The sequence below is a fragment of the Lissotriton helveticus genome, chromosome 10 (genome assembly GCF_964261635.1).
Source record: "Lissotriton helveticus chromosome 10, aLisHel1.1, whole genome shotgun sequence".
NCBI classification, from domain to species: Eukaryota; Metazoa; Chordata; class Amphibia; order Caudata; family Salamandridae; genus Lissotriton; species Lissotriton helveticus.
Window position 1 is genome coordinate 1,018,012,966 of NC_136071.1, and position 22,723 is coordinate 1,018,035,688.

A 22,723-nucleotide genomic window follows, 5' to 3' on the forward strand; every position below is an offset into this window, starting at 1 on the left:
CTCTGGAGTATCATATCTGCCTGGGGATGGAAAGTATTGTCATTTCTAGGTATAGCAGTAATGATCATATTCAGTTGCTGCCTCTGTTTACAATGTGGCCCTGCGATTTGCGGCATGTGTGCTACCTCTTGTATTCCTAGTCCTAAGTCCCGTTCCAAGACAATTCGAGACGAGCAAATGATGCTATATGAACAGATAGATGGTATCATGAATATTGATGTTTCCTGATGGAAACGTAGGGCACAAGGAGGGAATGTGGAAAATTATATTTTGCCTTGTTATATGTGCCTACGTGTTCCCCATCCTATGTTATATGTGCATGATCGATATGCATATATCCCCCTATGATCGATTAAAGACGCAATTATGGTTGTGTCCAACTCTAGTATGCCAGTTTCCAGTTCTCGTGAAAGCAACGAGTATTAGGCCTATGTTGCCACATTTTACAGTGTGCACGTTAATTCACCGCATTGTCCCCGTTTTCTAGGCCTCAAAAGGGCCCGGACACCAGATTCAAGCTCCAGTATCCTGAACCCACTCCGAGGAGCGATACAGCCCCCACCTGCATCCCTGACCCTTCACTTACTTCCTGCCTCGCAGCGCGGTGCCCGGCCTGGCTCTGCCTGCCTGTCTGCCAAGAAATGTTATGCTTCTAGTTATCAGTCCAGCCCCTCGTCTTCACATTCCTAAGCTACTGAACCGCATAAACAGTTTCAGCTATAGTCTAGTCTTTCTGTCTCCATGCAAGAGTTACTGTATTAATATTCATGGAAGATTCATAGCACACGCAATACATGTAGAATATATGCATGCACCAGCCTTAGTGTCAAGTAGCCTTTGCCCTGATAACTTTTAGATTCTATCAACATGTACTCCAAACACCAGATACCAGATATGCTATAGGTACATGTCGTCCTGACACCGCAGACTTTAGTCTCCTCTTCTAGTGCAGAAGTCATAGCCCCCAGTTCTCCCTGGTAACACGTCATTGCCCGTTTTGCACGCACCACTAGGTTAAAGGTCCCAGCTGCTCTCAGGTAGCCCCCTCTATGTTTCCGCCCATTCATGACACTTCTATGACGTTTCACATCACATGTCTACGTGCACGCCCTGTGCACGCCTTCTTCTTCCGCCCATGTGTTCTTATCTTACGCTTGTCACAAGTTACGCCTACTGTATGTAATGTAATGTAATGTTGTACTATATATATGCTGCACTGTCGATGAAATGGTGCAGCTGCCTTCCTTCCTTCCTACTTTATTTCAGGCTGTCCCGTTCCAGTCCCTTCCCTTTTGCCTGAATAAAGCCTGTTCAACTCGGACACATCGGATCCTGCCTCTTATTTATTGAGCTATCTGTTATTGTTAATATATTCAAAAATAGTACCGGTAATTAATTATTTATTTACCACAGTCTGAGCATACTCTGCCACACTTATGGCGGCCAAAAGCTGTGCAAAAGGGGGTGGTGATGGACAGAGCATCCGAACCAATCAAACACTCACACCCAGTCAAAAGATCTGGGTTTAATCCATCACCGTTCTTTAGCCCACTCTGCCACCCCAGTTCAGACATGGCTATATGCAAATCAGTCTGACCCTGTGCCTCATGGGAACAGTCCAGCCCGAACTGCCAAACCATGCCTTCCCTGGACCTGAAACAAGCTTCCAAGGACCGATTTCTGGCATTACAGCCGTCTTCAGCCCGGCTTGCTTGAATCCAGTGGCAAAGTGAGCAAGGGACTCACGTCTGAGCATACCCTGCCACACTTATGGCGGCCAAAAGCGGTACAAAAGGGGGTGGTGATGGACAGAGCATCCGAACCAATCAAACACTCACACCCAGTCAAAAGATCTGGGTTTAATCCATCACCATTCTTTAGCTCACTCTGCCACCCCAGTTCAGACATGGCTATATGCAAATCAGTCTGACCCTGTGCCTCATGGGAACTGTCCAGCCCGAACTGCCAAGCCATGCCTTCCCTGGACCGGAAACAAGCTTCCAAGGACCGGTTTCTGGCATTACAGCCGTCTTCAGCCCGGCTTGCTTGAATCCAGTGGCAAAGTGAGCAAGGGACTCACGTCTGAGCATACCCTGCCACACTTATGGCGGCCAAAAGCGGTGCAAAAGGGGGTGGTGATGGACCGAGCATCCGAACCAATGAAACACTCACACCCAGTCAAAAGATCTAGGTTTAATCCATCACTGTTCTTTAGCCCACTCTGCCGCCCCAGTTCAGACATGGCTATATGCAAATCAGTCTGACCCTGGGCCTCATGGGAACAGTCCAGCCCGAACTGCCAAGCCATGCCTTCCCTGGACCGGAAACAAGCTTCCAAGGACCGGTTTCTGGCATTACAGCCGTCTTCAGCCCGGCTTGCTTGAATCCAGTGGCAAAGTGAGCAAGGGACTCACGTCTGATCATACCCTGCCATACTTATGGCAGCCAAAAGCGGTACGAAAGGGGGTGGTGATGGACGGAGCATCCGAACCAATCAAACACTCACACCCAGTCAAAAGATCTGGGTTTAATCCATCACCGTTCTTTAGCCCACTCTGCCACCCCAGTTCAAACATGGCTATATGCAAATCAGTCTGACCCTGTGCCTCATGGGAACAGTCCAGCCCGAACTGCCAAGCCATGCCTTCCCTGGACCGGAAACAAGCTTCCAAGGACCGGTTTCTGGCATTACAGCAGTCTTCAGCCCGGCTTGCTTGAATCCAGTGGCAAAGTTAGCAAGGGACTCACGTCTGAGCATACCCTGCCACACTTATGGCAGCCAAAAGTGGTGCAAAAGGGGGTGGTGATGGACCGAGCATCCGAACCAATGAAACACTCACACCCAGTCAAAAGATCTAGGTTTAATCCATCACTGTTCTTTAGCCCACTCTGCCGCCTCAGTTCAGACATGGCTATATGCAAATCAGTCTGACCCTGTGCCTCATGGGAACAGTCCAGCCCGAACTGCCAAGCCATGCCTTCCCTGGACCGGAAACAAGCTTCCAAGGACCAGTTTCTGTCATTACAGCCGTCTTCAGCCCATCTTGCTTGAATCCAGTGGCAAAGTGAGCAAGGGACTCACGTCTGAGCATACCCTGCCAAACGTATGGCGGCCAAAAGTGGTACAAAAGGGAGTGGTGATGGACGGAGCATCCGAACCAATCAAACACTCACACCCAGTCAAAAGATCTGGGTTTAATCCATCACCATTCTTTAGCCCACTCTGCCACCCCAGTTCAGACATGGCTATATGCAAATCAGTCTGACCCTGTGCCTCATGGGAACAGTCCAGCCCGAACTGCCAAGCCATGCCTTCCCTGGACCGGAAACAAGCTTCCAGGGACCAGTTTCTGGCATTACAAACGTCTTCAGCCCGTCTTGCTTGAATCCAGTGGCAAAGTGAGCAAGGGACTCACGTCTGAGCATACCCTGCCACACTTATGGCGGCCAAAAGTGGTACAAAAGGGGGTGGTGATGGACGGAGCATCCGAACCAATCAAACACTCACACCCAGTCAAAAGATCTGAGTTTAATCCATCACCGTTCTTTAGCCCACTCTGCCACCCCAGTTCAGACATGGCTATATGCAAATCAGTCTGACCCTGTGCCTCATGGGGACAGTCCAGCCCGAACTGCCAAGCCATGCCTTCCCTGGACCTGAAACAAGCTTCCAAGGACCGGTTTCTGGCATTACAGCTGTCTTCAGCCCGGCTTGGTTGAATCCAGTGGCAAAGTGAGCAAGGGACTCACGTGTGAGCATACCCTGCCACACTTATGGCGGCCAAAAGCGGTACAAAAGGGGGTGGTGATGGACAGAGCATCCGAACCAATCAAACACTCACACCCAGTCAAAAGATCTGGGTTTAATCCATCACCATTCTTTAGCTCACTCTGCCACCCCAGTTCAGACATGGCTATATGCAAATCAGTCTGACCCTGTGCCTCATGGGAACAGTCCAGCCCGAACTGCCAAGCCATGCCTTCCCTGGACCGGAAACAAGCTTCCAAGGACCGGTTTCTGGCATTACAGCCGTCTTCAGCCCGGCTTGCTTGAATCCAGTGGCAAAGTGAGCAAGGGACTCACGTCTGATCATACCCTGCCATACTTATGGCAGCCAAAAGCGGTACGAAAGGGGGTGGTGATGGACGGAGCATCCGAACCAATCAAACACTCACACCCAGTCAAAAGATCTGGGTTTAATCCATCACCGTTCTTTAGGCCACTCTGCCACCCCAGTTCAGACATGGCTATATGCAAATCAGTCTGACCCTGTGCCTCATGGGAACAGTCCAGCCCGAACTGACAAGCCATGCCTTCCCTGGACCGGAAACAAGCTTCCAAGGACCGGTTTCTGTCATTACAGCCGTCTTCAGCCCGGCTTGCTTGAATCCAGTGGCAAAGTGAGCAAGGGACTCACGTCTGAGCATACCCTGCCACACTTATGGCGGCCAAAAGCAGTACTAAAGGGGGTGGTGATGGACGGAGCATCCGAACCAATCAAACACTCACACCCAGTCAAAAGATCTGGGTTTAATCCATCACCGTTCTTTAGCCAACTCTGCCACCCCAGTTCAGACATGGCTATATGCAAATCAGTATGACCCTGTGCCTCCTGGGAACAGTCCAGCCCGAACTGCCAAGCCATACCTTCCCTGGACTGGAAACAAGCTTCCAAGGACCGGTTTCTGGCATTACAGCCGTCTTCAACCTGGCTTGCTTGAATCCAGTGGCAAAGTGAGCAAGGGACTCACGTCTGAGCATACCCTGCCACACTTATGGCGGCCAAAAGCGGTGCAAAAGGGGGTGGTGATGGACGGAGCATCCGAACCAATAAAACACTCACACCCAGTCAAAAGATCTGGGTTTAATCCATCACCATTCTTTGCCCACTCTGCCACCCCAGTTCAGACATGGCTATATGCAAATCAGTATGACCCTGTGCCTCCTGGGAACAGTCCAGCCCGAACTGCCAAGCCATGCCTCCCCTGGACCGGAAACAAGCTTCCAAGGACCGGTTTCTGGCATTACAGCCGTCTTCAGCCTGGCTTGCTTGAATCCAGTGGCAAAGTGAGCAAGGCACTCACGTCTGAGCATACCCTGCCACACTTATGGCGGCCAAAAGCGGTACAAAAGGGGGTGGTGATGGACAGAGCATCCGAACCAATCAAACACTCACACCCAGTCAAAAGATCTGGGTTTAATCCATCACCGTTCTTTAGCCCACTCTGCCACCCCAGTTCAGACATGGCTATATGCAAATCAGTCTGACCCTGTGCCTCATGGGAACTGTCCAGCCCGAACTGCCAAGCCATGCCTTCCCTGAACCGGAAACAAGCTTCCAAGGACCGGTTTCTGGCATTACAGCCGTCTTCAGCCCGGCTTGCTTGAATCCAGTGGCAAAGTGAGCAAGGGACTCACGTCTGAGCATACCCTGCCACACTTATGGTGGCCAAAAGCGGTACAAAAGGGGGTGGTGATGGACGGAACATCGGAACCAATCAAACACTCACACCCAGTCAAAAGATCTGTGTTTAATCCATCACCGTTCTTTAGCCCACTCTGCCACCCCAGTTCAAACATGGCTATATGCAAATCAGTCTCACCCTGTGCCTCATGGGAACAGTCCAGCCCGAACTGCCAAGCCATGCCTTCCCTGGACCGGAAACAAGCTTCCAAGGACCGGTTTCTGGCATTACAGCCGTCTTCAGCCCGGCTTGCTTGAATCCAGTGGCAAAGTGAGCAAGGGACTCACGTCTGAGCATACCCTGCCACACTTATGGCGGCCAACAGCGGTACAAAAGGGGGTGGTGATGGACAGAGCATCCGAACCAATCAAACACTCACACCCAGTCAAAAGATCTGGGTTTAATCCATCACCGTTCTTTAGCCCACTCTGCCACCCCAGTTCAGACATGGCTATGTGCCATTCTGCCCTCTGCCCCACTCGTTGTTGTGCCATTCTGCCCTCTGCCCCACTCGTTGTTGTGCCCTTTCTGCCCTCTGCCCCACTCGTTGTTGTGCCCTTCTGCCCTCTGCCACACTCGTTGTTGTGCCCTTCTGCCCTCTGCCCCACTCCTGTTTTATTTTAGAATGGCGCCGGCAAGCTGCCAGCGCCATTCTAAAATAGTTACTAAGTTAGCTTCATCAGGAAGCACTAATAGATAAAATAAAGCAGGTGCTCGAGTTGAAGCTCAAATTCAGTTAAACTCGAGCATCTGCTTCATTTTATCTATTAGTGCTTCCTGTTGAAGCTAACTTAGAAACTATTTTAGAATGGCTCTGGCAGATTGCCGGTGCCATTCTAAAATAGCTACAAGCTTGAAGCTTGAACTTTTGCCCCCCGGATCCGTTCCGCTCGCGGATTTGCGGATTTTGGCAAATTCGCAGCAATTCGCGGATTGCGAATTTGCCGAAAATCCACAAAATCCGCGAGCAGAACGGATTTTGCACCCATGCTTAATCAAAAGTGAGTCATAATGGTGTCCTTGCAGCTAATGAGAAAAATAGTAATTGTCAATAAGCAAGTAATGTGACTTACCACCACCCGTCCCTGCCACAACCACATTACATCACACCAGTTCAGTTAGCACTGCAATATCTTCTATCAAAAATAGCACTCAGGCATTTTGTTGGTTTAGAATGTTAGAAAATCCAGGTAGCCACACCAGTCAAAAACTTTTCATAATGGAGGGGGGCAGCTATAGTGTTTAGTAAAAATACAAACTCTGAGCTTAAATTGTAGAATGTGGTACACACCGAAAGAGGGTACATATGACGCAGAATGATGATGTTAAATAACCATGTGCACTGTAATGGAAGACTGGTGACTATGCCCAAGACGAGATTTGTAGTGTTTACAAAGGTTTGCCGCATAGGTACACACATGTACTGGGGGGTACAATTGTTTGTAAGTGCAACTGAAACACTCAATAACGTTTGTGTAAAAAAATAATGGAGGGGCTGAGCTATAGCCAATGAAGATAATGAGTCATTGAAGCCCAATGAAGGGGTGGAATAATAATGGCCAATGAAATACATGGCATTGGTGGCAGATGTAATAAGACCTCATACTTTCCTGCCATGCTCCACTGTCATGGCAACTGCTGGTATACTGTATAAATGTATTACGCAGCCCAACACTTGGGGTTGTGGGTGGCCCCTGACCATGGCCACTCTCTTAATAACTGTTAGGGCATGAGCAGGAAAAAGAAAGCCACCTCACTATATTACATGGTGAATATTATATATTATACTAGCTTACTTGGGCCTGCAATCTTCACAGTACACAGTAGAATATAAAAAAATATGTTCTTAGTCTTACAGTAACACAAGATATATAGCTGGCGCCTTCTTTGAAGTAGAAGTTTGTAGAGATTCCCTTTGAAGGGTGTGGAATTTCCTGACTCCTTGCCCTGGTTCTAGCTTTGCTGCAGGTGCAATGGATTAGTGTGATATTCTTTGTGGGAAAGCAGGACACATGCTATTGATTTGCAGGTGGGACTGCACCATCTCCAACTTGCCCGTCATGGCCTATTTGTGTAAACATAATCTCATTATTGTTTAGCTGTCTAGGAGGAATATACAGTCACCACTGCAAACTACACCTGGTCAGGTGACCCAGGAACAAGTTGCATGCACCGAATAGTGAGGGCAGGAAAATCCCTACTTTCTAAAAGTAACATTTTCAAAATTGTAAAACAAAATACCACTTTACTATTAAAGAGGGTTTTAAATTATAATTTCTCAGACACCAATTATGACTTTTACACCCGTTCTACATCAAATGTTATCACTTATTAAATGCAAAAAGGCAACTTGTTGTTATCCGATGGGAGAGGTAGACCTCAGAGTAGTGAAAAATTAATTTGTGAGTTTTTCAATACCAGTGGATTTAAAACTGAAAATTATATGTCCAACCTTTTAATTACAGTTTACAATGCCCTATGGGCTGCTTAGAGGCGTAACTGATATATAATAAAAGGGGAGATTAAGGCTTGGCAACTGGGTTATTTTTCCTATTAGAATTGGCAGTTTAAAACTGCATACAGACTGCAATGGAAGACTAGGACATGTTTTAAGGTGCTACCTAAGTGAGTGGCACAATGAGTGCTGCAGGCCTACCAGTAACATTTAATTTACAGGCTCCCAATAGGCCAATCAGGTGTAAGCAAATGTTACCATTTTTAGGGAGTGAACACAAGAAAATTCAGAAAAATAAGAAAGTGAAGGCTCAGAAATTTGGAGGTGAACCTGCAGAGAGGGACAAGTCCAACACAACCCTCCTCCAGACAAAAGCCACGGGAAGCTAATCAATACCTTGATGGATGGGATTATCCTGCTTCGGTGATAGAACAAGAACAATGGTTCTTGTAATGCAGAGTTCTTTGCCAGTTCTATGCCCCTCTGAACTCAGTTATATCCCTCTGTCTACACTCTCTTGAGCCACTGAACTGACCCATGGGAAGCACTTCTCCTCACCTGTAGGCCCCATCTCTGAAGCATCTAACCTTAACTTGCTCACAGATGCATCTTAGTAGGCAGACAGTACCACCATGGCCAACAAAGTGCTGTGGCCCATTCCAGCCCTTGGATCAGAATCCTGTCCCTAACCCAAGTCAAACTTTGCCCATAAGGGCAGCAACCAACAGAGGACACTGACAGCTGTCAGATGCAAGAGACAGGGCAAAGGCCACCCAGGGATCTCTGACCTTTGACCTCTGATATTTCTCAGAGTAGGGTGTGTGTGACGGGTTATCTGGAATCGGGGTCTGACAAAGGGCTAGGTCCACACTGACTCGGGTTAGAATAGGTTTTATTTTTCCTAGTACACGTTTCCTGGGGGCAGCCAGAGTCAATAAAATAAAGGTGAAACAATATGTTGGCTTCAGTATCTTCCTGATGCTGCGTGTTCCTTCTTTCCCAGTCTTCGGTCCTAGAAAATATGGCTATTCTCATCTTCCGCTTCTTCCGGAGTTTTGTAGTCACTCGGGCATGAGAAGATAATGGGTATATGTTAGACTGTCAGTGATACGAGGTGTGGGAGAAAAGGAGTGAGGGATCACCAGTGGGTTTAACCTAATTATTGAGGGCTGTGAAAATGTGCGGGAATAACACCAGGGCGGAAACCTTCACAGGAGCGGCATTCTAATCACTGTCCGTCTCCTGTTTACCGACCCACCCCGCCAAGTGTTCAGGTCCCTGGTGAAGCCACACTCCTCCAGGAACGTTTCTGGGCGCAGCGTGTTGTTGTTGGCCTCCTGGCTTTCTGTTGATGCGTTACTCCTTGGCGTACTCGGTTGGTATCTGCTCCTCGGCTCCCGGCGTCCTCTTCCTCTCTCCTGCTGCTTCCTCGAACCATGGAACTTCGATACTTCCGGGAATTTGTGCGTCGCATTGGTTGGAACGCGCCCCCGTGATTGGTTCTGCTAGGGACACATTGTAGGGCTGGGTGGAGTCCCCCGCAGCTGGCTTCCTCTTAAAGGTACAGGAGTCCCTGTAAGATCCGTCGGCCTCCCACATTGGATCAGCCTCCGTTTCCCAGTCCCTGGGCTGTAATGGTAGGAGACAATGATGTACAGGTGAGGTGGACAATCCTTCCTCCACTAGAGAATCACTCTCTTCGGCCCCCTGTTGGTCGTGTGGGAAGGCAGACTTGTGACATTCCCTCCCCCTTTGATTCTCCAGATCGGGGAGAGGCAGTACTCTGGACAGGGTGTCTGCATTCACATTGTTGGATCCTCAACTGTGTTTTACCTTGAAGGAGAAGGGCTGGAGAGACAAGAACCAGCGTAGAACCCAAGGGTTATGGCCCATGTTCCGGCTCATCCACTGGAGAGGTGCGTAAACCGTATATAAGGTAAAATGGGTCCCCTCCAGATAATATCTTAGCTTGTCAATGGCCCATTTCATCACAAGGCACTCCTTCTTAATCGTAGGGTACTTTGTTCCTCTGGGGAACAGCTTTCTACTTATAAAAGGGATTGGATGTTCAACCCCATCGAGGGATAGCTGAGAGACAATACCCCCCTCAACCCACAATCAGAGGCATCAGTTTGGAGATAAAAAGGTCAGGTGAAGTCTGGAGAGGAAAGAACCGGACTGGAGGTAATGGCCTTCTTTAGGCGAGCAAACGCCTCTATCATGGCCTCTGCTGAGTTCACAGAGATTTGGCTCCTACATCTTTATGGAGGATGAGCCCCCTCGCTGCCATTGCATGCAAACACAACCTCAACATCATCTCCTATGTCGACGACACCCAGCTGATACTCTCCCTCACCAAAGACCCAACCACCGCCAAAACCAACCTCCAGGAAGGAATGAAGGAAGCCGTGGAATGGATGAAGCTCAGCCAGTTGAAACTGAACTCAGACAAAATGGAGGTCCTCATACTCGGACAATCCCCATCCACCAGGGACGACTCCTGGTGGCACACAGCGCTGGGCACCCCACCGTCACCCACGGACCACGCACGCAACCTGGGATTCATCCTGGACTCCTCGCTCACGATGACCAAACAAGTCACCGCCATCTCATCCTCCTGCTTCAAAACCCTGCGCATGCTCCGAAAGATCTTCTGGTGGATCCCCACAGAAACCAGAAAGACGGTCACGCAGGCCCTCGTCACCGGCTGACTGGACTACGGAAACGCGCCATTTACGCAGGAACCACAGCCAAACTTCAGAAACGACTGCAGCGAACAACTCATCCTCGATGTCCCTCGCCACAGACACATATCGGCCCACCTGAGAGACCTGCACTTGCTTCCTGTTAGCAAGAGGATCACGTTCAGGCTCCTCACCCATGCACACAAAGCACTCCATGACATGGGCCCCGAATACCTCAACAGCCGCCTCTCGTTCTACTCTCCCACCCGCCAACTCCGCTCTGGCAGCCTCGCCCTCGCAACCATCCCACGGATCCGCAGAGCCACCGCCGGAGGATGATAATTCTCCTACCTAGCCACCAAGACATGGAACTCCTCACCTACGACTTACCCAGGACCATCTCACCTTCAGAAAACACCTCAAGACCTGGCTATTCGAGCAGTAGCGCCCGCCCCCCCCTCTCCCTCACCGCCTTGAGACCCTCGCGGGTGAGTAGCGCGCTCTATAAATGTATTGATTGATTGATTGATGTCATTAACCCCTTTAGTGCTGCCGTCGTCGCGAGCACTACCTTGCCAGTGCTGCGCACGTCTGTAGCCGACGCGGCCGCACCCGTTTCTTCGAACGTTCAGCACTGGCGCAGAACGTGCAAAGCAACAAACGGGTTAAGGGGCCTGCTGTCTCTGAATACTGGGGTATAAAGAGTCTGTAATAATCCAATAGACCCAGGAAGGCCCTCACATCTCCTTTGGTGGTGGGAAAGGGGGTTTCTCTGATCGCTTTGACTTTCTCTTCTTGGGGTGCTATCACTCCGTGACCCAATACATACCCCAGGTAGCGAACTTTTTGAAAACCAACTCTAGAATTTTTTGAGTTGATGTGGAGCCCCACCTCTCGAAGGGCGAGAAGGATTTGTTCTAGGGGTTTAAGATGATCCTCCCACGTAGGGCTATAAACCACGATATAGTCCAAATATGCTGACGAATATGCGTGGTGTTCACGGAGCACCGTATTCATCATGCTAGTACAGACTCTAGTGACAGCCTTTCTTGGTCTAACAGGGCGTCATTGATCACTAGTTGATCTAGTGTGCAAGAGGATGTTACGGTGGTTGGGATAGTCAGCCGGGCTGGTGTGGGTAAGGGACCTGACTATTTCTTCAACATATTGATGTGGTATGTTTGAGTACGAGAGGAGGTGACCTGTACTTTATAACAAGTCTTCCCCAGAGTCCTTACTATTTTGTATGGGCCTAGCCATTCTGCCTCGAACTTGCTGGTGGAGGAGGGCATGAGCACCAACACCCAGTCGTTGACATCGAGCCTTTGCCACTTCTTCCCCTTTTCTCGGCTCTTTTCTTGTGCGAATAAGCCAGTTCTCTCTGCTTCCCTATCCTGGATTTCAGATGTTGAGTGTATTCCAGAAATCCGTGGGCTTCCTCTGCCTCCTCTTTCTCCCCTGCCTCTTTAGTCATGTCCAACAAGGACCTCGGCTGTCTTCCGTAGAGCATTTCAAAGGGAGAACACCTGAGGCTACTTTGGACCAGACTCCGGATCACATCGAGAGCTAGTGGAAGAAGTCGGTCCTACTCATTTCCTTCCACCCTGAGCCTCTTTTTCAGTATGAGTTATATTGTCCCGTTATATCTCTCCACCAAACCATTGGTTTTGGGATGGTACACGGACGTTTTAATATGACTGAAGTCCAGGGTTTCACACACCTCCTTCCTCATCCTGGAGAAGAACGGGGTCCCCATCAGTATCTCCCTGGGAAACCCAACTCTCAAAAAGAGCTCAATGAGTCGATCAGCTATGTTTTGGGTGGTAGGCGACATTAAAGGGAAGGCCTCTGGATAGCGGGTCGCGTAGTCTGCGACCACACGGGCGTATTGATGGCCTCTGCAGGTTTTAGGTAATGGTTCTATAAGATCCATTCCTATGCGGGAAAAAGGTGTTACTATAATGGGTAACGGTTGCAGAGGCACTAGGGGAGGGCGGTAGGGGTTCCTCTTCTGACATGTCGCACAATCTTGGCAATGTTTTTTCATGTCGTTATAAACCCATGGACAGAAAGAAATATCTCAGGATGCAGTAAAAATATCTCAGGATGTTTTGAATGGTCTACTCTGTGCTAATATGGCCTGCGGTGAGATGGGAGTGTAAAAAGAACAGTATTTGATTACGGAATGTAGAGGGTATGTGAATAAACCACAGCAACCTGTGTTATGGGGTGCACTATACACTAGCTCACTCTTACTTGATGCGTGATTCTCTAATTTTCATATGTATTTACAATTCAAAAAGATCTTTCAAATCTTTCATAACATTGCACAATCATTGTAATCAGATCAGAAGCTAAACAGAAACCAAATTGCCATAAGACGATGTTTAGGTTTTTCTTCTTCAAAAACGCTTTTATTCTTCTTTTCCCATCATCAAATGTGTCTGTTTGAAATCTTCAAACAACTTTCCACAGATCAACACATGAAGACATATCCCAATGCATTTCGGTATGCACCTTCGTCAGGGGAATGTTCTACAAATAACATAAAATTCTATCACATATAAGGCAGATTCATAAGTTTTTTACAATTTCTGATCAAAAGATGCATTATGGGTTAATTAATCCATTTTAACAGAAACCAGAAAATTACCAGCTAGGTTGTAACATATCGTGTAATATCAATTATCATGCTCATAAAAGTTCACCAGTGACCTTGGAAACCAGAAAGAATAATGGAACGTCAAAAAATAAATAAACTGCACCATGTGATCTCAATGTCCAAAGCAATGTGCACCAAAATAAACCGTGTCTGTGTCCAAGTGTTCAAAACATGCCTCCGATTTATAAACACTCCTACCTTCACTACCAACAATCGAGCAGATAAGCGTGTTGCATCAAAAAATATAATCCATGCCTTTGTTCTGCAAAGGCATGGATATAGTGATATAGTCCGTAAATATCTAAGTTGCTATGTCTTTACTAAATTAATCGTATGTCCGTAACACCAATACTCACTCACTTGTCTGTATGATACTGTTCAGATTTTCGTGACTCTAATTAGGTTTGGTCTCTTTCCTTTATCTGAAATATAGTAATATTATCGCCGTGTGAGGCTTGCAACCCATGACTAATAAAACTAGAAAACTATATATTCTACCGCTCTACTATGCCCCGTTCTTACCTATATTTTCATGCCTTCGTCCCCAACATTTGCCCCTCGCTCTCTCGGTGATTCTAAATGATCTCAAAGTGCCGGTATTTAGCGTCTGACATCACCCTCGATATGAACATAGAAACTGGACTAGAAACCTGCCTGCTCTATCCAAGATGGTGTTTGTTTACACTCGCTTTATTCTAAACAAACCAGAATCAAAGTTTCACTATCTCCCTACTTAGGTGCTTGCCCTAATACTAATGAATACTTAACTACAAATAAAAATAAAAATAATAATAATAATAAAAAAATAAAAAATAATAATGATAAGATAAATCCGATGATGAATATTTGTGAGATTTTATGAGCATGAAGTCCGATAGCATATAAATGTGATTTTGATACAAAATATAACAGACATTGTTACAACACAATTATGTCATGTTTTACAGGAAGCAACTCATTTCTATCTTGTCATTGAGTCCATAGGGAATCAGCGTCCTAAGGGACTTTATCCAGTATGTTTCTCTTTGTGCCAACAATCTCACTATATCAACATGTGGTTTCTCCACCAATCTCTCTAACACAGTAAATCTCAGTTGAGGTATTGTGTGACCATATTCATGCCAATGTGCAGCCAAACAAGATTTCATATTCATAGTACGTATCATGCTTTTATGCTCGGTCATCCGCACCTTCACCTTCCTTGCAGTACGCCCAACATAAACAAGTCCACATGGACATTTGATTGCATATATCAGAACACTGGAATTACAATCGGACGTGTGTTTAAGAGTTATCCTTTTTCCAGTTTGCGTATGAGCAAATGAATTTCCAACCAACACATTACCACAATGTCCACAGTTTTGGCACTTCATCATGCCTTTTTGACCTAGGTCTTTTGTTTCATGTCTGCGACCTTTTAAAATCTCCTTGAGGTTCCTTGACCTAGAATGTGCAAACAGAGGTTTGTCTAAAAATACCTGTCTGAAATCGGGTTCTTGCTCAATAATCTCCCATCTTTTCCTAATACATTTTTTTATGGCCGCTGTGGCTGTGGAGAATTTAGGTACATAGACTTCTCTCTTGCCTGTCACTTTCTCCCTCTTCTCTAACATTGTAGATCTAGACATAGTTCTTACTCTGTTCTCAGCCTGTTCAAGTACAGTCTCTGGGTAACCTCTCTCTTTATAATCTTTTCGCACATTTGTGATGGTTTCAAACCCTTGGTTCTCATCTGAGCAAATTCTTCTCGCTCTTATAAACTGTGACAAAGGTAGATGCCTCTTTAGGGATTGAGAATGAAAACTATCAAAATGTAAGGCATTGTTGCTATCTGTAGGCTTCTTAAACACACTTGTTACAAGTGTGTCTCCTTTTCTAGTGATCATGATATCCAGATAACTTATCTGTTCAGAATTGATAGTATGTGTGAACTTGATGAAAGCATGACGATTGTTTAACTCATTGAGTTGTTCTCGTAATTTCTCCTCTGGTCCTTTCCACAATACCAATATATCATCGATATACCTTAAGTACAGTGCTAGATGTTCTTGCCACTCAATCTTTTGTAGTATGGGCTGTTCTTCAAATTTGGACATAAACATATTTGCATATGTCGGTGCCCCAGTAAACCCCATCGAGGTACCCATCTTTTGTAGGAAATAACAATCTTGCCACTGGAAATATCCATGATATAAACAAAATTGCAACAATTCGAGAAGAAAAATATTTTGACTCTCCTCATATTCGTGTCTCAAAAGCATCCATTCTGCTGCCTCTAACCCTTCCATATGTGGGATCGAGGTATAAAAAGCTGATACATCAACTGTACACAGCCACAGTTCATCATCAGCAGAGAGAGATACTCTCTGCAATTTTTTTAGACAGTCAGTGGTATCTTGCACAAAGGTTGACCATTGTTGCACTAAAGGTTGCATATAATGATCCAAATATTTCCCTAGTGGTTCATGTAATGACCCACACCCCACCACAATGGGCTGGAACGGTGGGTCCTCCGGATCTTTGTGCATTTTCGGCAACATATATATGTATGGTCTACTAGGGTGTTCTGTAGTCAGGTATCTCCGTGTCTGTTCATCAATCCAACCTAAATCAGTGGCTTTTTTTAAGATCTCAGATAGGATTCTCTGAAACTCTATGCTGGGATTTGATTCTATCTGTACATAGGTGTTGGTGTCCTTCACATGTTGATCTACCTTAAGATGGTAATGGGCAGAATTGAGCACCACTAGTGCTCCACCCTTGTCTGCAGCAACTATAGTAAGTGTCTCATTGGAAGCCAATTCATTCAATGCTATAGTTTCTTGCTTCGTCAGGTTTCTTCTTATTTTACCATAGTGTTTCAGTTCAGCTAGATCTTTCTCTACCAATGTTTCAAAAAGGTCTAAAGCTTTGTGTGACATGGGTGACATAAACAAACTTTTCGGTTTGAAGATTTTAGTTTTTGAAATGTCTGCTGTGGGCTCAGAACTCTCTGTGGCTATGTGGTGAAAGAACCACCTAAGTCTTAACTTTCTCATAAATTTAAAGAAAGAAACTTCAGTCTCAAGTTCATTGCTTTGATACGTTGGCACAAAAGACATGCCCGTATTCAATACTGCTGTTTGAATGGGACTTAGTGTTGTATCAGAAATGTTCATGATCAGTTCCTCTTTGGGTTGCGTCTTACTCCATCTTGTTTTTTTCCCTTGTCCCCTCCTTGTCCGTTTGTTTTGTTTTGTGTGTGTTGTACGAGTCCGTCCGGTGGATGATTGGAACTGTGGCCTCCCTCTAAAAAAGGCTGCCTACTCTGGTAGTTTGCCACACCTTCTGCACATGAACTTGCTACTGCTGTTTCTACTGGGGGACGTGTGGGTAGGGTATCCTGATCAGTGGCCAAACTTTCTTCTGAGGTGTTTATGGTTGGTTTTTTAAATACCCTTCTTTGTGCATAGTTATCAGCCCAACTGTACACCTCATCAAGCTTATAATCTAATGTGTCACGCTTAAACTTGCGCAATTTTCTTTCATGAACTTCTTTCGTGTGTTCCTCTAATTTGTCATTAATCTCCTTAAGAGTCTTATCCATGTCCTCAGCAGACATACGTGTTGACAATTCTGTTTTCATGTCATTAATCTCAGACTCTAACTCCTTCAGAACATTAGATAACTCTTCGACAATCAAGAGTACTAAATCTAGCGAACATTTATTCAATATCGCAAACCATCTTGCTAAAAATGGTTTATTAAATTTAAACAACATTGGTCTTAATGAAATCCGCAGTCCCCTAGGAATGCGCTTAACCCTATGGTATTGTATCAAGGTTGTGGCGTGAAGCCTCTGATTAATTTCTTTACGTAAGGTGTACTGTAGTTGTTTAATTAATTGTGTTGTGGTGCCTGGCTTGGTTTTCAAATCCTGGTTTCCTTAATAAGTGAGTAAATACTTTCAGCCTCCTCAGCTGTATAGCCTTTCACATCTGCTTGATTTGTTGTCATCTGAGCTATTTCATCAAAATCCATCTTTACGTGTGGATGCAAATTACAAATGGAGCTAAAGCAGGTAATCTAAGTATACACAATGATAATAATTTGCACTCCTTTGTTTATCACTTTAAACTTAATGTTTTACAATTATATCCGGTGCAGACCCATATCTTGACTAGCCCCAGTCAAGTTAGTATAAATGAATAAACCACAGAAACCTGTGTTATGGGGTGCACTATACACTAGCTCACTCTTACGTGATGCGTGATTCTCTCATTTTCATATGTATTTACAATTCAAAAAGATCTTTCAAATTAATTATTCACCAAAAATTAAACATGTGATTGTTATTCATAACATTGCACAATCATTGTAATCAGACCAGAAGCTAAACAGAAACCAAATTGCCATAAGACGATGTTTAGGTTTTCCTTCTTCAAAAACGCTTTTATTCTTCTTTTTCCATCATCAAATATGTCTGTTTAAAATCTTCAAACAACTTTCCACAGATCAACACATGAAGACATATCCCAATGCATTTCGGTATGCACCTTCGTCAGGGGAATGTTCTACAAATAACATAAAATTCTATCACATATAAGGCAGATTCATAAGTTTTTTACAATTTCTGATCAAAAGATGCATTATGGGTTATTAAATCCGTTTTAACAGAAACCAGAAAATTACCAGCTAGGTTGTCACATATCGTGTAATATCAATTATCATGCTCATAAAAGTTCACCAGTGACCTTGGAAACCAGAAAGAATAATGGAACGTCAAAAAATAAATAAACTTTACCATGTGATCTCAATGTCCAAAGCAATGTGCACCAAAACAAACCGTGTCTGTGTCCAAGTGTTCAAAACATGCCTCCGATTTATAAACACTCCTACCTTCACTACCAACAATCGAGCAGATAAGCGTGTTGCATCAAAAAATATAATCCATGCCTTTGTTCTGCAAAAAGTGATATAGTCCGTAAATATCTAAGTTGTTATGTCTTTACTAAATTAATCGTATGTCCGTAACACCAATACTCACTCACTTGTCTGTATGATACTGTTCAGATTTTCGATACTCTAATTAGGTTTGGTCTCTTTCCTTTATCTGAAATATAGTAATAATATTGCCGTGTGAGGCTTGCAACCCGTGACTAATAAAACTAGAAAACTATATATTCTACCGCTCTACTATGCCCCGTTCTTACCTATATTTTCATGCCTTCGTCCCCAACATTTGCCCCTCGCTCTCTCGGTGATTCTAAACGATCTCAAAGTGCCGGTATTTAGCGTCTGACATCACCCTCGATATGAACATAGAAACTGGACTAGAAACCTGGAATGTAGAGGGTACCAGCAATTGGGGAGTGCGTTCCTTAGTGCCTTGTCTATATATAGCAATCCTTCCTTGATGAAGAAATGTGGATACCCAGAGGGGGGTGTTGGTGTTGGGGTTCCTAGTGTTCTCCCAGGCATTACGGAGTGTGGGATCATTGTTCTGAGCACAATCTCGACAAATGCCGACGACACACTCAGCACCTCCGAACACCTGCACTTCCAGATCCACACCGACCCCAGCACCACCCTCAGAGGCACCCTCATCTAAAGACCCCCCAGACCCCAACCGCAGTTCTGCGACTCCATCACCGACCTCGTCAGCACACCCGCCCTGGACTGCACAGGCTACATCTTCCTCGGGGACCTGAACTTCCACCTCGAGAACAACAGCGACGCCAACTCCTCCACCCTGATTGGCAACCTCAGACTCAGACAACTCGTCACAGCACCCACACACTCCACCGGCCACACGCTTGACCCCATCTTCTCAGCAAGCACCCATGTCTTCTTCGACCGCACCACCGAACTCCACTGGACCGACCACCGCTGCATCCACTTCACCTTCCAGAAACCCACCACACACCACCGCACCCAGCAGATGCATCGCCGTAGCTGGGGCAAGATCACTGAGGACCAGCTAACCGCCGCCCTTGCCCAGAACCCACCCACAGACCCAACCGACCCAGACACCGCAGCCCGCAGCCTCAGACAAAGGATCAAGGACTGCGCAAATACCCTTGCCCCGCTCAAGAAACCCCCGAACACCCACACCAGCAAGAGAGCCAGCTGGTTCACCGAAGACCACCAGGCCTCCAAGCGTACCTGCCGAAAACTAGATAAAAACTGGACCCGCGAAAGAACACAGGAAAGCTACACAGCCCACAGGAGCGCCACCCACCGACACCACCAACTCATCAGATCTGCCAAAAGGACAGCATCGTGAAGAAACTCTCCAACCCCAGCTCCAGCACCAACGACATCCCACTGTCACAAGACCTGTGCGACTCGCTGGCTACCTTCTTCCATCGCAAGATCACAGACATCCACAACACCTTCGATGCCGTCACCACCCCAGCAACAGCCCACACTCCCGTGACCACCACTTGCACCAACTGCCTGCCCGCCTGGACCAACATCAACGACAACTACACCATCAAGATCATGTACACCATCCACTCCGGTTCCCCGGAAGACCCCTGCCCACACCACATCTACAACAAAGCCAGCAGCACCGTCGCACCCCACCTCCAGAAAACCATCAACATCTCCTTCAAGACAGCGACCTTCCCGAAGAGCTGGAAGCATGTAGAGATCAAGGCTTTCCTAAAGAAACCCAAGGAGGACCCCAAGGACCTCAAGAACTTCCGACCCATCTCCCTGCTCCCGTTCCCGGTGAAGGTCATCGAATAGGCCGTCAATTAACAACTGACCAGCTTCCTCGAAGAGAACAACATCCTGGACCCATCCCAGTAAGGGTTCCGCAGCAACCACAGAGCCGAAACTGCCCTCATTGCTGCCACCGACGACATCGGTAAACAACCTTTACAACGCAACTTTTACCACGCAGTGCCTTTACGACGCAACTTTTACAACGCAAACCATTACAACGCATTGCGCTGGGGGGCGCTCTAGGATAGGGAATAGGTTTAATGTACTATCCAACACCTTCCCTACTATCCACGGGGACTGGAGTTGGAATAGTAAATTAAACAATTCACTATCCAGCGCCTAAAAGCAGTATTCGTTGTAGTGGTATGCGTTGTAAAAACCGCGTTGTAAAAGCATGCGATGTAAAAGCATGCGTTGTAATGTCATACATCCACGACATCAATCAATCAATACACTTGTAAAAAGCGCTACTCACCCGTGAGGGTCTCAAGGTGCTGGAGCGGGGGGGAGTGCCGCTACTGCTCGAAGAGCCAGGTCTTGAGGTGTTTCCTGAATGTGAGGTGGTCCTGGGTCAGATGTAGGTGGGCGGGGAGGGAGTTCCATGTCTTGGCCGCCAGGTAGGAGAATGACCTTCCTCCGGCGGTGGTTCTGCGGATCCGTGGGATGGTGGTGAGGGCGAGGTTGGGGGAGCGGAGTTTGCGTGTTGGAGTGTAGAACGTGAGGCGGTTGTTGAGGTATCCGGGGCCTATGTCGTGGAGCGCTTTGTGTGCGTGGGTGAGGAGCCTGAACGTGATTCCTTTGCTGACGGGGAGCCAGTGCAGGTCTCTCAGGTGGGCTGATATGTGACTGTGGCGGGGGATGTCGAGAATGAGTTGTGCGGATGCGTTCTGTATGCGTTGGAGTCTTTCCTGAAGTTTGATTGTGGTTCCTGCGTAAAGGGCGTTCCCGTAGTCCAGTCGGCTGGTGACGAGGGCCTGGGTGACTGTCTTTCTAGTTCTGGTAGGGATCCAGCGGAAGATCTTACGGAGCATGCACAGGGTGTTGAAGCAAGAGGATGAGATGGCGTTGACTTGCTTGTTCATCGTGAGAGAGGAGTCCAGGATGAATCCCAGGTTGCGTGCGTGGTCTGTGGGTGTCGGTGCAGTGCCCAGTTCTGCTGGTCACCAGGAGTTGTCCCAGGCGGATGGGGATGGTCCGAGGATGAGGACCTCAGTCTTCTCTGAGTTCAGTTTCAGACTGCTGAGTTTCATCCATTCTGCGATGTTCTTCATTCCTTCCTGGAGGTTAAGTTTGGCGGCTGGGTCTTTGGTGAGGGAGAGTATCAGCTGGGTGTCGTCGGCATATGAGATGATGTTGAGGTTGTGTTTGCGTGCGATGGTGGCGAGAGGGCTCATGTAGATATTGAAGAGGTTTGGGCTGAGTGATGAGCCTTGGGGTGCACCGCAGATGATCTCGGTGGCTGCGGAGCGGAAGGAAGGGAGGCGGACTCGCTGGGTTCTGTCAGAGAAGAAGGTGGTGATCCAGTCCAGGGCTTTGTCTTGGATCCCGGCGTTGTGGAGGCGGGTTAATAGGGTGCGGTGGCAAACTGTATCAAAGGTGGCGGAAAGGTCTAGGAGAATGTGGGCAGTGGTTTCCCCGTTGTCGAGTAGGGTCCTGATGTCGTCGGTGGCTGCGATGAGGGCAGACTCGGTGCTGTGGTTGGCTCAGAATCCGGACTGGGATGGGTTGAGGGACCCGTTGGCTTTGAGGAATGCAGTCAGCTGCTTATTGACGATTCTCGATCACTTTCGCCGGGAAGGGAAGAAGAGAGATGGGGCGGAAGTTTTTGAGGTCTTTGGGGTCCGCTGTGGGTTTCTTCAGTAGGGCGTTGATCTCTGCGTGCTTCCAGCTATCTGGGAATGTGGCGGACGCGAGGGAGTTGTTTATGACGTTCCGTAGATCTGGAGCGATGATGGTGTTGGCTTTGTTGAAGATGTGGTGAGGGCATGGGTCGGAGGGAGAGCCGGAGTGGATGGTGTTCATAGTGTGAGCAGTGTCTTCGGTGCTGATGGGAGTCCAAGCGCTGAGGATGGTTGTAGGGGGCCTTGGTTCGGTGGCTGGGGGGGGAGTCTGGGCACTGAAGCTTTTGTGTATATCGGCGATCTTGCGGTGGAAGAACATGGTGAGGGAGTTGCAGAGGTCTTGTGATGGTGTGATGTCGTTGCTGTTGGTGTTAGGATTGGAGAGCTCTTTTACGATGTTGAAGAGTTCCTTGCTGTTGTGTGTGTTGTTGTCGAGTCATTCTTTGAAAGATATCTTTTTGGTGGTGCGGATCAGCTGGTGGTGTTTGCGGGTGGCGTTCTTGAGGGCTGTCATGTTTTCTGTCGTCTGTTTGCGGCACCAGGTTTTCTTGAGGGATCTGCAGGATTTCTTTGATTCTTTGAGGTTGTCGGTGAACCATGTTGTTTTCCTGCTCGACAATGGAGAAACCGCGGCCCTCATCCTCCTGGACCTGTCAGCTGCTTTTGGCACAGTCTGCCACCGCACACTAAGAGCATGCCTCCTTGACGCTGGAATCCAAGAGAAGGCCCTGGACTGGACCACCTAATTCCTCTCTGGGAGAACCCAGAGCGTCAGCCTCGCCCCTTCCTCTCCAAAGCCACCGAGATCATCTGCGCCATACCCCAAGGCTCATCTCTCAGCCAACGTTGTTTAACATCTACACGGCACCACTCGCCCACGTCACCCGACAGCATGACCTAAACA